Source organism: Nannospalax galili, unplaced genomic scaffold (genome assembly GCF_000622305.1).
Source record: "Nannospalax galili isolate Female #2095 unplaced genomic scaffold, S.galili_v1.0 scaffold278, whole genome shotgun sequence".
In the NCBI taxonomy this organism is placed as follows: domain Eukaryota; kingdom Metazoa; phylum Chordata; class Mammalia; order Rodentia; family Spalacidae; genus Nannospalax; species Nannospalax galili.
In genome coordinates, this window is record NW_008347536.1 from 13,245,064 (window position 1) to 13,259,055 (window position 13,992).

At 47.0% G+C, this 13,992-nt stretch overlaps 1 pseudogene; it reads left to right on the forward strand.

Annotated features, from left to right (window-relative positions):
- Positions 1-2,203: 2,203 nt before the first annotated feature.
- LOC115072216 lies at positions 2,204-2,782 on the forward strand (annotated as a pseudogene).
- The last annotated feature ends 11,210 nt before the right edge of the window (positions 2,783-13,992 follow it).

The window sequence follows — 13,992 nt, forward strand, 5'->3', positions numbered from 1 at the left end:
ACCCTGTCTCATCTGTCAAGGAGGACCTATGTTCCTACCACTAGACCCACTCGTTGCTTCCTCCAGGCAGCCTTCCCAGATCCTGACACCTGTCACTGGCACTTGGACTTGTGTAACCCTTCACAAGGTGGGAGGGTCTGACCCCAGCATCTGCTCCACTGCTGGAGTACACACACAGATGGCATTGCCAGCATCCCTGCTGCCCCTTCCCTCTATCAGGTTCCCCCTGCCTGCATGTGGCTTTCTCCTGTTGGTGCCAGGTCATGTGTCTATAGCTCAGGGAGGCACAGAATGTGAGTGAGTGCTGGGAGAGGCTGATTTCTCATCGCGAACAGGCCACAGCCCATCCATCTTCTGAGCCGTTTTGGGTGTGAGTGTGTCTGAACTAAAGATCATAGACTAAGAAACACGCCAGGACAGGGGTTCTGCAGAGTCACAGGGGCAGAGCTTAACAGACTCTCCCCTCCAAGCATGGCCAAGAAAAACCGTGAACTTGGAGCACAGTGCTGGGATTCCAGGAATTAATCCTAAGGGGTAAGAATCCAGAATGTGAACAAAGATCAACATGATAGAATTTATTAATAAAAGCAAAAATGATCTAGAAGTCTGCCAGCAGCAGAAAAGAAATACATTAGCCCATATTGGGACAGGGAAATGGTATGTGGCCATTAAAATTATGTTTACAGAGTTGTCATGAATTGAGGGGCTATGATTTGGATGTTATTTGTCCCCCCAAAGTTTCATGTGTTGCAAGTGTGGTCTGTAGATGGTGACGTGGGAGCAGAGGCAGCCTTTAAGAGGTAAGGCCTAGTGGAGGTCCTGAAGTCATAAAATAGCTCTTCTTTGACTCCCCTTTGGAAGGTTCTCCTGAGAGGTTATAAAAGCCTGAACCTGGCCTACCTAGCTCTCCAGCTTCCTGTTCCGGATATCATCTTTCCACACCACATCCATCCACCAGAGTCTGGCTCGTGTTTTAGATTCAGCCTCCAAAACTGGGAGCTAATAAACCTCTTTTTCTTCAGAAATAGCCTGCCTCAGCTATTTCATCATAGTCACCAAAACTGACTAATATACATGAAAAGTGTTAGGTAAGAAACCATATAGTTTCAAAACTGGAAAAAAGACATTAAGGCTAGAAGGAATGAATGACAGGGTAGAAAGATTAAAATGTTTCTTATGTCTACAGTTTCTTGCTTTCTAAACTTTCTGTTATAAACTTCTATTCATTTTCTAGTCAGAAAAATAATTAGACAAAGTGAAACCAGTAAAATCAACTCTAGTCCCAGTTCTAACAACAATTGGGCACATCAGCTGCCCTCTTCAAGACTTTATTTCCTCAACTGTTTGCCCACCTGTTTGTTCTTTTGTTCTAGAACTCTCTCTAAGGGCCTCGTCTGTACCAGGCCTTACACTGGGGACTCAGAAGTGAATCTGACCGCAAACATATGGAAATCTTGTTTACAAAATTTGTTATGGAATCTTGTTCACAATCAGAGAAATGTAGATTCAAACTGGATCGAGATGCTGTTTTTCCATCTGTCAGACTGGCAACAAGCCAGAGGTTTGCAAGCAGACCCCATTGGCTGCACTGTGAGAAAACGGCCCTCTTGCACATTATCTGCTGGGAATATGAAATAGCCGTATATGGAGGGAAGTTGGCAATTTCTAGAAAAATTACATATGTGTGCCCTTTGACCTGGCAATCTCACTTCTAAGATCTATTCAAGATGCACTGGCAAAAATAAGACATATGCATAAAGCTATTCACGACAGGCACTCTGTGATATGAAAACCAGAGAGCGTTAATAGGATTCCACACAGTAGGCGACTCTGTGGCCCTGGAGGGAGGGAGGTAGAATACAATGTGTTTAGTGTATTATTATTTATCAGAAATGAGAGGAGGATGCACAAACACCTGCATATTTTCTTTAATTAAAAAATCAGCAAAAGGGGCCAAAAAAATGGCTCAGCAGCTAAAAGCACGTACTGTTCTTACAGAGTTGCTGGGTTCCATTAAGACAGCACCCATGTTGGGCTGCTTGTAACTACCTGTAATTCCAGCTCCAGGGGAACTGACGCCCTCTTCTGGCCCCTGAAGGCAACTACATGCACATGGTACACATACAGACAAGTAGGCACACATGCATACACATAACTAAGAAACTTAAAAACCAGGTCTGGCAGCAGCCATCAGGGGAGCAAAATGGGTACATGCAAGTACTTCCAGGACCTGCGGAGGAAGAAGCATTCTGACTTCTGAGGGTCCACTGAGGCAGTACACTCATCTTTCTGTGCTACACAGGGCTCCTTGCCCCACTGAGCTGGACAAAGTATGCAGGCTGGAATACAAGGCCACACAAGGTTTTGTCACATATGGGATTTGTGCTCACTGTGCTGGCTACAAACACTCGGTTCCTAAGGGTGCAACTTAAGCAAGGCTGTCCATCATGGTGCTGAACAGCTAAAGTTTACCTGGTGCCTTCAGTCTGAGGCTGAAGAGAAAGAGCAAACACCCACTGTGGAGCTTTGAGACTCTTGAATTCTTACTGAGTTGATGAACATTCCACATATAAATTCTTTGAGGTTGTCCTCATTGATCATTCGATAAAGCTATCAGAAGAAATCCTGACACCCAGTGGCCAGACCTGTCTACAAGAACAGGGAGATACCTGGGCTGGCATCTACAGGCCACAGGAGCCGTGGCCTTGGAAAGGGTCACAAGTTCCACCATCATGCAGCTCAGAGAACATGCAATACTCTCCAGCCCCACCATCATCACTAATGTACATAATATTTGTACAATTCGTACCCAACAAACAGGATAGTTCAAAATTTTTTAATCAATTAAAATTATATAAAAATGTAAATAAATTGTTTTCCATAGAGGAGGGAAGAGATGAGGTCAAGTAAGTGGAGGTATAAATACCTTCACTGATACAAAATACTTCATTTTGTAGAATAGGTTTTGAAATAGTAAATATGTTTTATAAAAAAATAAAGCAAAACTAGGGCCAGTGAGAGGGCTCCATGGGTAAAGGTGTCTGTTTTCAAGCCTTACAACTTGTGTTCAATCCTCAGAACCCATTTGGTGGAAGAAAAGAACTGACTCCTGCAAGTTGTAATCATATTGATATTGTTAGGGAACAAGATTCTCAGCATTTGAGAAAAAGATAAAACAGAGAAATCAAAGAATCTAAGCAAAATCTTGTAAGTCTAGTCATTGCTTAAATACTAATATGAACTTGGGTTTGGGGTTTGTGCTAGACAGCTTTAATTATCAACTTGACACACCTGAGAGAATCTCAGCTGGGGAACTGCCTCCATTGGACCGGCCTGTGGCATGTCTACGGAGCATTTTCTTGACTGTTGAGCGATGTGGGAGGGCCTGGCCCACTGCAGGCGGTGTCACCCCTGGGCAGATTGTCCATTATTGTATAAGAAAGCAGGTCGAGACCAGACCAGAGGAGCAAGCCTGTAAGCAGCTCCCTCCATGGTCTGTGCTTCAGGTTCCTGCCCTGAATTCTTGCTCTGACTTCCCTCAGTGATACACTATGACCTGCAAGATGTAAGATAAAATAAACCCTTCCTTCCCAAGTTAGTTTTGGTCAGTGTTTTTATCACGGCAATTGAAAGCAAACCAAGACAGGGGTTTTTTTTTTGGTCTTTTTTTTGAGACAGAGTCTCCCTGTTAACCTCAGCTGGCCTGGAACTCACGATGTAGACCTGGCTGGCCTTGAACTCACAGAGATCCGCCCACCTCTGCCTCCCAAGTGCGCACAAGCCCCAGCTGTCCTGGAACTCACTATGTAGACAAGGCTGGCCTTGAACTCACAGAGATCCGCCCACCTCTGCCTCCCAAGTGCGCACACACCTGGCAAGACAGGGTTTTTAAAACATAAATTTCTAAATTTTATGGTGTATGTGTGTGCATGTATGACACACGTGTGGAGGTTAGAAGACAACTTTTGAAAGTCAGTTCTCTACTTTCAGCACATGGGGCCTAGGGGTTGAACTCTGGTTGTCAGGCTTGGCAACAAGCCCTTTTTCCCACAGAGCCACTTCATCAGACCATGTTTGTTCAGATAGAGTTTTTGATAGCTTGGGTTAACTTCAAACTTATCATATAATCAAGGCTGAGCTTGAACTTCTGATCCTCCTGACTCTACCTCCCAAGTACTGGGATTACAGGCATGTACCACCATGCCCAATTTATATGGTCCTAGGGCTAAAACTCAGGGCTTCATGCATGCTAGGCAAGCACTCTACCAACTGACCTATACTCCTAACCTCTAATATGAACTTTCTTTCTTTCTTTCTTTCTTTCTTTCTTTCTTTCTTTCTTTCTTTCTTTCTTTCTTTCTTTCTTTTTTCATATTTTTGAAGCAGGGTCTCCCTGTAGCCCCAGCTGTCCTGGAACTCACTATGTAGACTAGGCTGGCCTTGAACTTACAGAGATCCCCCTGCCTCTGCATCCCAAGTGCTGGGACTACAGGCGTGTGCCACCACACCTGGCTTCCTTTCTGTTTTTAATGTTTGCAAATTCCATACAATTTATTTTGATTGTATTTGGATCCTTTCCTCTATCTGTGTCCCCCCCCCCCTTACTGTCCCCTGCCCTTTTTGGGGGTGTGTGTGAGAGTTTTGAGACCTTCCATGTAGCCACAGCTGGCCTGGAACTCACTAAGTAGACCAGGCTGGCCTTGATCTCACAGAGCTCCACCTGCCTCTGCCTCCCGAGTGTTGAAATTAAATGCATACATAACCGCACACAGTTCCAATATGAATTCTTGATATGTTTTCTTAAGAAAAAAGTTTCCAGCTCTGCCTATTTCCTGGCCTAAAAGCAAGACCAACCAAATAGCATCAGAGTTACATGAGCACCCAGACTTGAAGTCTCTGAACACCATTTTTCACTAAAACAACCCAGAGCTTTTTGGGAAAAAAAGTGATTTCAGGGATCTGCAGAGAATGTAAAATCTGAACATTTTGTCATATCAGAAAGTCAGGAGTTGTGAGAGCTTTCTAGGGTCAGGTTAAAAGGACTCAGAAGGAGATCTTTGGCATCAAGGATGGAGTGATGACAATTCTAAACACTACCACAAGGGACCAAAACCCATCACATGCATCAAAATATGAGATATGGTACAAAATAAACCAAACAACTACCGACAAAAACTCCTTGCAGGACACCTTCAGAGAACATTAGTGAGCAGACTTATTTTGTAACAAAACTGGTAACATAACTCATAAAGCAGTTAGTAGTTTGTCTGCCCTTCCTGGGAAACTGGACCTCAGAGAAATGAAAGAGTGGACAAGTCAAATTTCTCTCTGTGGGAGTATTCTAGCTAACATACACAAAGAAGAAATGATTGGATCAAAACGTCACTGTCTTGCAAAAGCCTAATAACAGATGTAGATTAAGATCCTTACAGGCTTCAGAAGGCACAAAAAGAGAGACAATCAAACATTAGGAGCATCCCTAGTTTTCTGAGGAGAGTACACTGCCTATGGTACACTCTTGCAAAAGCTTCAAGTCTATATCTATATTGAGTCTTTAGCCCTAACTCCCAATTTATAGGAAAGGTGGTGTGTGTGTGTGTGTGTGTGTGTGTGTGTGTGTGTGTGTGTGACTTTTGTTAAATGAGGGCTGAGGAGATGACTCAGTGGACAAAAATATTTGCTGTGTAAGTATGAGGACCTGATTTTGAATCCCCAGCACCCATGTAAAAAGCCAGGTGTGACTGTGTGCACACCTATAAATCCCAGTGCTGTGGAGGAGCGAGACAGGAGGATTGCTGGGGCTTGCTGGGTGCCGGTCTAGCTCCAGGTTCGATGAGAGACCGTACCTCAAGAACATAAGGCAGAGAGTGATCGAGCAGGACACCCAATGTCCTCTTCTGAGTATTAATAAGTAAATTAATTAATAAAATTTATAAAAGTATTAATATAGTAAATGGTATCATAGGTTCAAACAGAAAAGTCTAGGGAACTATATGAGACAAATAGATTAGTTTATTCCACAAATAATTTCAAGAAAAGAAAAAAAATGAGAGAAAGGAGAAAATTATGCATTTAAAATACCTAAAGATATAACAAGCCAAATTCAAGCAGGGACCTTGCTTGGATCCCAACTTTGAACAAACCAACTTTAAAAGACCTTTTAGGAGATGGATGGGGGAATTAATGATTAAAAACTATTATTAAAAATTAGGAACTGGGAATGGTAGCTCATATCTGTAATGCCAGCACTCAGAAGGTTAAGGCAGGATTGCCTCAAATTTAAGGCCAGCCTGGGCAGGGAGGTGGGAGTACAGATGAAAGACAGGTTTTGGAATGAGCAACTTGGTGTATATTGGGTTGATATTAAGGTGGATAGGACTCAGCATTAAGGAGACAGAGGCAGGCAGATCTCTGTGAGTTCAAAGCCTGGTCTACATAGTGAATACCAGGATAGCCAGGACCACATAGTGAGATCCTGTCTCCAAAAGACAAAATGGGGCTGGAGAGAGGGCACTGTGGTTAAGCGCACTGGTTGCTCTGGCAGAGAGCCTGGGTTTGGTTCCCAGCACCCACATGGCAACATCTGTGAGTCCAGTTCCAGGGGATCTGATGCTTTCTTCTGGCCCCCACAGGCATTGCATGCATGTGGTATACTAACATACATGCAGGCAAATATAAATATGCATAAAATAAAAATAAATTTTAAAAATTTGAATGAGGTGGAAACAAGTATTGGGAGTTCAAAGTTGTCCTCATTTACAAAGTGAGTTCATGGCCAGCCTGGTCTGCATAGCGAGTTTGAGGCCAGCCAGAGCTACACAGTGAGACTCTCTCTCTCTCTCTCTCTCTCTCTCTCTCTCTCTCACACACACAGAGAGAGAGAGAGAGAGAGAGAGAGAGAGAGAGAGAGAGATAAATGGGTATGCTCAGTCTTGTGCTGAGAGGCAGGACCTGGTTCTGGCCTAGCTCTACTGTCTGGTTGTGGAATCCACACCACGTCTGTGGTCCTCTCCAACCTATGGGGCCCCATCTCTAAAGCAAAAGCTGAGAGCCCCAGATGCAGGCTCTGCAAATCCACCCTAGGTGGATTTGCATCTGGCTTTACCATACACACTTCTCAGCTGCAAGAGGATCACGAGTTCTCCCCGGGTCTTGCTGAAAATCCAGATATACGACGTCAATGGCATTTCCCTTCAGAAAAAGGAAATGAGGTTAGAGCACACATTACCAGGAAAGGAAAGTCAGCCAGGCCCCACCCTCCAGCCCTGTGCTCCCCTCAGGCAGTGTGGCCAGGCCCCGACTAGAGGCCCCAACAGGACCCAGAAATATCACCATTCAGACAGAGGCCCCAACACAACCAACATCTCAATTTCCCAGAGGGGCTGTCCTCAATAGAGTCAGCACCTTCTCTGGTGCCAGTGGCTCAGTCCCTAGCTACACTACGAGATGAAGGTCACTTTAGGGTCTCATGAAATGTCAGCAAGGCCCTAAAGGTGAATTCTCTGTACATGAAGAGATTGAAGCCCCAAGAGGAGAGGGGGCTTGGTCAAGCTCACAGAGCAAGTCAGAGGAGAACCCAGGCACATGGCACCTGGGAACAAGTGCTAGGCATCATGGTTGTAACACTCCCAGAAGGCCCTGTTCCTGGTGGATGCCCCCAGAAAGTCCTTCTTCAGGTCCAAACATTAAGCACATTTATTATTCTGAACCACACTCTGACCCTTAGCTTTTGACCTCCTTAACATTTCTTTATTTTTAATTTTTATTTTATGTGTATGAGTGTTATGCCTGCATGTATGTAAGTGCACTTGTGTCATGCAGTGCTGATGGAGGACAGAAGAGGGCATCAGATACTCTGGAACTAGAGTTACAGATGGTTGATAGCCACCATGTGGGCACTGGGATTCGAACCTGGGTCTTCTGCAAGAACAGCCAGAGCTCTTAACCCCTGAGCCATCTCTCCAGTCCCTCCTTAACATTTCTTAAACTGCTGCTTGTACACAAAATGAAAATGAGGGCCTGGGGAGGTGACTCAGCAGTTAAGAGCACCTACTGCTCTTACAGAGAACCTGGGTTCAGTTCCCAGCATCCGCATGGTAGCTCACACCCATCTTTTGTTCCAGGGGATCTGGCCCCCTCTTCTGGCCTCAACAGGCACTAGGCACACATGTAGCACATATACATACATGCAGGCAAAAACTCATACACATTAAAAAAAAAAAAAGAAGAAGAAATAAAGTTAGTTCATCAATTAAAAAACTGAAAAACTGAAAATGAGGCCGGGTGTGGTGGACACACCTTTATAGCCCCAGCACTCAGGAGGCAGAGGCAGGTGGATCTCTGTGAGCTCAAGGCCAGCCTGATCTACATAGTATGCTCCAGGCCAGCTGAGGCTACAGGGAGACCCTGTCTCAAAAAGACAAAAAAATAAAACGCAAAAACTGGAAATGAATACCAATCTATCTAATATACTTTTAATAAGCTTTTGAGTTGAAAATGGTAAATTTAACAAATTTAGTATACCTAGAAAATTGGTCACTGGAAACACTGACAAGCTGATCACTAGGAAAATACATTTTTAAGGGACTTGACCTAGTATTCCCAGAGATCCCATTCATCACCCCTTCTTGCAACTGTGCATCCCACAGCCTGGTCTTGGACCAGTTCCGCTCTCTACCAATAACCCTCGGGTGACTTGTACACAGCAGGGCCCAGGCTTTGGTCTCTCACTGAGTAACGAAAGACATGGTTCTCATACTGAGCCTGAATGTCACAAAGGGTTGGATGGGCCCATGGAGGGTGGATCAGCAATGGTAGTAGTCCTGGTCACCCCAATACAGTGAGGTTGTAACAGCATGGAAAACCCCCTCACCTTTACTCTTCTTATAAAAGGCAACTTGGATCATACTTTCCACCATGCCCCCTGCAGGGAGGGCAGCTGCTCACCCTCCTACGCACCCAGGGCCTGGGGGTTTTCAGGTGAAGTGGAAGGAGGTGTTTGCGTCTCTACTTCTTTGCACAGTTGCTCAGAAAAGACAATGTGCACACGGTGTACTGCTTCTACATGAGACGGTAAGGTCTGAGTGTGTGCATACAGGCCTGTGTACAGGGACTTACATGAATGTGCAAATGTTCCAGATGTGTGGTGGTGTTCTGTACATGCAGGTGCTCATTATCTGTGCTGGTGCTACTGGGTGTGAGGTACATACATGTACACATATTTAAACAGGCATGCCCTTGTTTGCATGAGCATCTATTGCTATCCAAGATTTCATAACATGAATATCCTCTGAGTATGTGCACTGTTTATCACAGTATGATGGGAGGTGTCTATCAATATACATAAGTTCATGTTTGTGTTTTCTGCATAAATAAATGTTTGCATATGTTAATGTGCATAAGTGTGGGGGATATATGTATGTTCGTGTAAGATTTATGTGCTCTGTGGTGGTGTTCTGATGTAGGAATATGGATAGATGTTCCACCCAGGTTTGCGCTTGAGTGAACAAACAGGTATGTGGAGAGGCGCATTTGTGCGGGGACATGTGCCTGTGCTTATGCCTGTGAGTGCATGTAGCAACAGTAGCTGACTATGTGTGTGTACATACCCGGTGTGTGCATACCACAGGTATACTGTGGATGCTTTTTTTTTCCCTTTTGGGGAATCAGAATTTCTGAGTCCTGCCCATGACTGGTGGCTCTCCCAGGAACATGATTTCCTAGGACTCCAAAACTAAGAATGGGGGATCCTATGGGGGTAAGAGTAGGACTTAGACTCTTCAGAGAACAGGGCAGAGGCTTTGCAGGGCACTACAGGAGACCAGAATGGTGACAGGGGCCAGGATGCCTAGGGCTTCTGCCCCTACTAAAGTTGTCCCCTGGGCACTGGTCTTAAGCATACTCCTCCAGACTTTCAAAGTCTTTTTTTTTCTGGGAATAGAATGAAATAGCCTGCCAAGAGTTGCCTACATGGAAAGCAGGGGAATGAGCAGGCAATTCTCTGGCTGAAGGCCGGCATAGGGCAGGCGAGGGAGGAGTGGCCAAGGATATAGTTCTGAGTCTCTGCCGCAGTGGACCCTTGCCTGTTCAATTAATGCTCTAACTTAGAATTAAAAATACATCCACATCCATGATCCTGGCTAATCCTTTGAGCTTCTGGAATTCCATCTGCCTAGGGAGGTTGAGGTAGATTGAGTAAAAGCCAGTCCTTCCCATCCCTGCCCCCTTCCTGCCTCCTGGTAAGACTCACTTCCGCTCAGTGAGAAGACACTCAATGCTGGCAAAAGGGTGCACTACTGTACTTACTATCATCCCATCTTCCGGATATGGAAACCAAGTCAACCCAGAGGAACTGGGAAGAAAGTGAGGTGTGCTTGACCTTAGATGCCGCCCTCTGTCATTAGAGTCATTGGCTTGTTCTATGGACTTGGCTGGCCGTGGTAAACCCCACATGTGGTTCTGTGGTTGCCCACAAGGTCTAAAAATAGTCAACAGGAACTGGGGACTCCCCGTTGGTGAGTGGAGACGGCCATTCCCCAGGCATCTGCAGACCTCCTCCTCCCATGATCAGATTCTGTCTAGTGAGGGCTGGGTAGCTGGGTCCCCACATCTCGAATTAGAGGCTGTTCCCATCTTGAAACAAAGATCATTTTATTTCATTGCTATTTTTTGAAGTCTCTGATGTAAAGGTTACCATTCCATTGAACAGATGAGGAAACTGAGGCTCTGAGTTGTGAAACCACCTGCCTGAGGCTAAGAAGCTTCAATTTCTCAACCCCACTATGCCTTCTTTATCTTGGGCTGGGGGCACAGGGACAAGAGCAAGGCCTTCAGAGCCTCACAGACCTGGCTTCAAACCACAGCCTCTCTGATGGCTTCTGGTGGCCTCAGTTGCTCAATGAAGAGGCTGTGGCAGGAGTGACACGGCATCACTTCCTAGATTTAACCTTAACCAATGACACTGTTTCCACCTGCTGGCAGACACCCCACTGTGAGGAAGCACCCCCCCCAACACACACACACACACACACACACACACACACACACACACACGAAGAGACCACTGCAGACATTCTGGTCCTCAACCCTACCTACAGTCTCAGTCAATTGGCAGCCCCCAGCCCCGGGAAGACCACCTAAAGCTGAGTCCATCTTCCCCTGAGTCCTGCCAGGAGGCAGGTTTAAGGGCAAAACAAACATCATTGTTTCAAGCCACTGTTTCAGGAAGCTCAGGACACACCACTGAGTAACAGCGACATCTTACAGCTCTGCTTGCAGCTCACACTGCTGGGGGAACCTGGGGTTGGTCCTCTCGCTTCTGTACTACAGGTTGAACTACAGAGCCCAGCTCTGTCACTCCTGGATTGGGGGTCTTGGACTAGTCACCAACCCTTATGATAAATCTGTCTGTCCTATGGGAGCCATATGACATACTGGAGTTTGAATGGAGTGCCTAGCACCTAGTAAGTGTTCATTAAGTACTGTAGGGATGTGAGGTTTAGGAGAAAGAAGGTGGGCAAAGAGGCAGCTATTGATGGCTAGGAGGGAGGAGGAGGAGCAGAAGGGGAGGAGGAGCAAGTTTTCAGGAGCCTGGGCAGAGACTCATCAAGATACAAGAGCAAGCCAGGTAGGGCTGGACAGGCCCTGGCAGGCTCTGGTCAAGGGTAAGTGCAGTAGGACAGAGGTAGAAGCAGCCAGCAGGCGGCGATGGACTAGGAGAACATACCGGATGGGGTAAGGCACCTGAGGCCTGCCTCTGAGACTTCTCAGGAAACAGGAGGCTGCCTTCCCTCCCCCAGTCCAGTTCTATCTGGAGAGATTAAGTCAGAGAGGCTCCCAGACTGGAGGCGTCCTTATCAGCCATGTCTGGGGTACTTGAGAATGTGAACCCTCCTGCCCGCCCACCAGCCTTGGAAAGACACAAAACAGATGCATGATTCCTGGCTTCCCCGCCCCTTACCCTTGCAGACCTGCGGGCCAGTAGTCTCAGGGCCCTCCTCACCCATACCCAAATGTGTGTGTGTTGCTTCTTGGAGCCATGCTCATGTTCAGAGGGTTCACAGATTCCTTCTGTCGGTGTGGTATCATGGTGGGTGGGCCACCATGGCCCATGAGGCAAGATGCCTGCATACGCAGGCTGGCAAGCCATGGGACCTGTGGCGAGGCCCTTCACAGTATCCGGCACTTAGTGCAGACCCAGCACGGTATTCAGTGGTTTTCATGCATCACCCCACTTGACTCCCACAGCAACCCCACAGAATAAGAGCATGGGTGCTATTTCTACTTTGTAGGGAAAGAAGCCAGCGTGCAACGTGCTGGACTGAGTGGCAAAGCTGCAGATCCAGCTCGGATGTGGGTTCTGATCTTAACATACTCTCTTGTTGCACTCTGGTGAGAGACAGGGACAGGTTGGGTTGGGAACTCAGGGGAGCCACCCTTACCAGAGACCTCAAAGACTTCCCATTGCTTCTGGGTACTCCGTCTCCCTCCCATGTCATCTCCAGTTGCCCTCTGGAACTTGAGGCTGTGACTCAGGGCTCCCTGCACTCCAGCAAGTCTCTTCTTGATCCTACTGTCCATAGGCCACCCCTACAATGTGTCCCCGGGATCAGGAGTGTGGTCTTGCCCTGCCTGGGGTCAGATGTGAGCAATGGGTTCAGGGGGAAGAACCTGGGGCCTAGAGTCAAGGAAACTTCGGCTTCAGTCCTGGCTCTGCTCCAGAGGACACTCAGCGGGGCCTGCACTTCTCCGGCCTCAATTTCCTCACTGATAAAATGAAGTATGGCCTCAGGGATCTTCACCGGCTTTGTCGACTCTGTGGGGATAGGAGTAACTGACATGAGTCAGGCCGGAGCTGTGCCTTATAGAGATGTAAGCTACGGGCCTGGGTGGCTGCAATGGGGTTGTCTGGGGGTCTCCCTGGCGGAACAGGTGCCTGAGCAAGAACCTAAAATACATTCCTGTCCTTCCTCTCCCTTTCCCTTCCTTCCCCCTTTCTTCCTCACCTTTTTCTTGGGTTCAGTAAGCCCTGGTCCTGGGCTGGATTGCCCTCAGATTGTAGAAGGGCCATATGTTCATGTCACAGTCAGTCAAGGTCTGCATGGGGAGAATGAGGGATTGGGAGCTTATGAGGGGGCTTAATGCCACCATATGGGGAAATTTGGGGGATACATGAACCCTGAAGCTCCAGGAGAGTTTTCTAGGCAGACCAGATAGAGAGAAAAATGAGTCTTGGGCAGAGGGAGCTGGAGGATAAAGATCTGAAGCCGGGGGCCCAGAAGCCTTGCTGGAGTGGGACAGCTGAAGTACTGAGGTTCCCAAGGTAGCAGGAGCCAGCGAGACATTAAAAGCTTCTATGACCAAGTGGAAGAATTGAGGTTTTTGCCCCAACTGTGTAAGGGTTTTGAAGTGGGGGAGCAGGGATAGAGGTCAGGGGGATTGTAATCAGAGTCATGTATCTGAAAGAAGTTACTGTGAGGAGGTTAGAGTGGAGGATGAGATGTACAGGAGACTGGGATACTGTGAGGGATACAGGTCTGACGATGGCAGGCAAAGGGTAAGCGCCATCAAAGGCAGGGAAGGATGATTTCTGAGGTAACAGAAGAGACTGGCTGTCAGGGGAAGGGGAAGGCAGGGAAACACCCCCTCCCTGGTAACTGACCAGCTGGGCACATCACCACAACAGAAGGTAGAGAGTACAGGTCAGGCGACAAGCTCTGTTGAGGCCATGCCAAGCATGGTTGTATGGTGGCCTGGTTCTGGGCTCAGCTGTGAAGATGCACACTTCAGGTCAGGAGTCAGGATAAGGGGGGTGGAATGGAGAAAAGGTGACTGAGGTCCTTAAAAGTGGACAGTTGGCTAGGGAAACTGGAACAAAGAATGGTACTTTGGGAAGATGCCCAAGATGACTACAACGGAGGACTTGGAACTGGAATAATAGATACCTCATAGCCACTGCAGGCCACCATGTCCACCTCATGTCTCCAGGCTGGG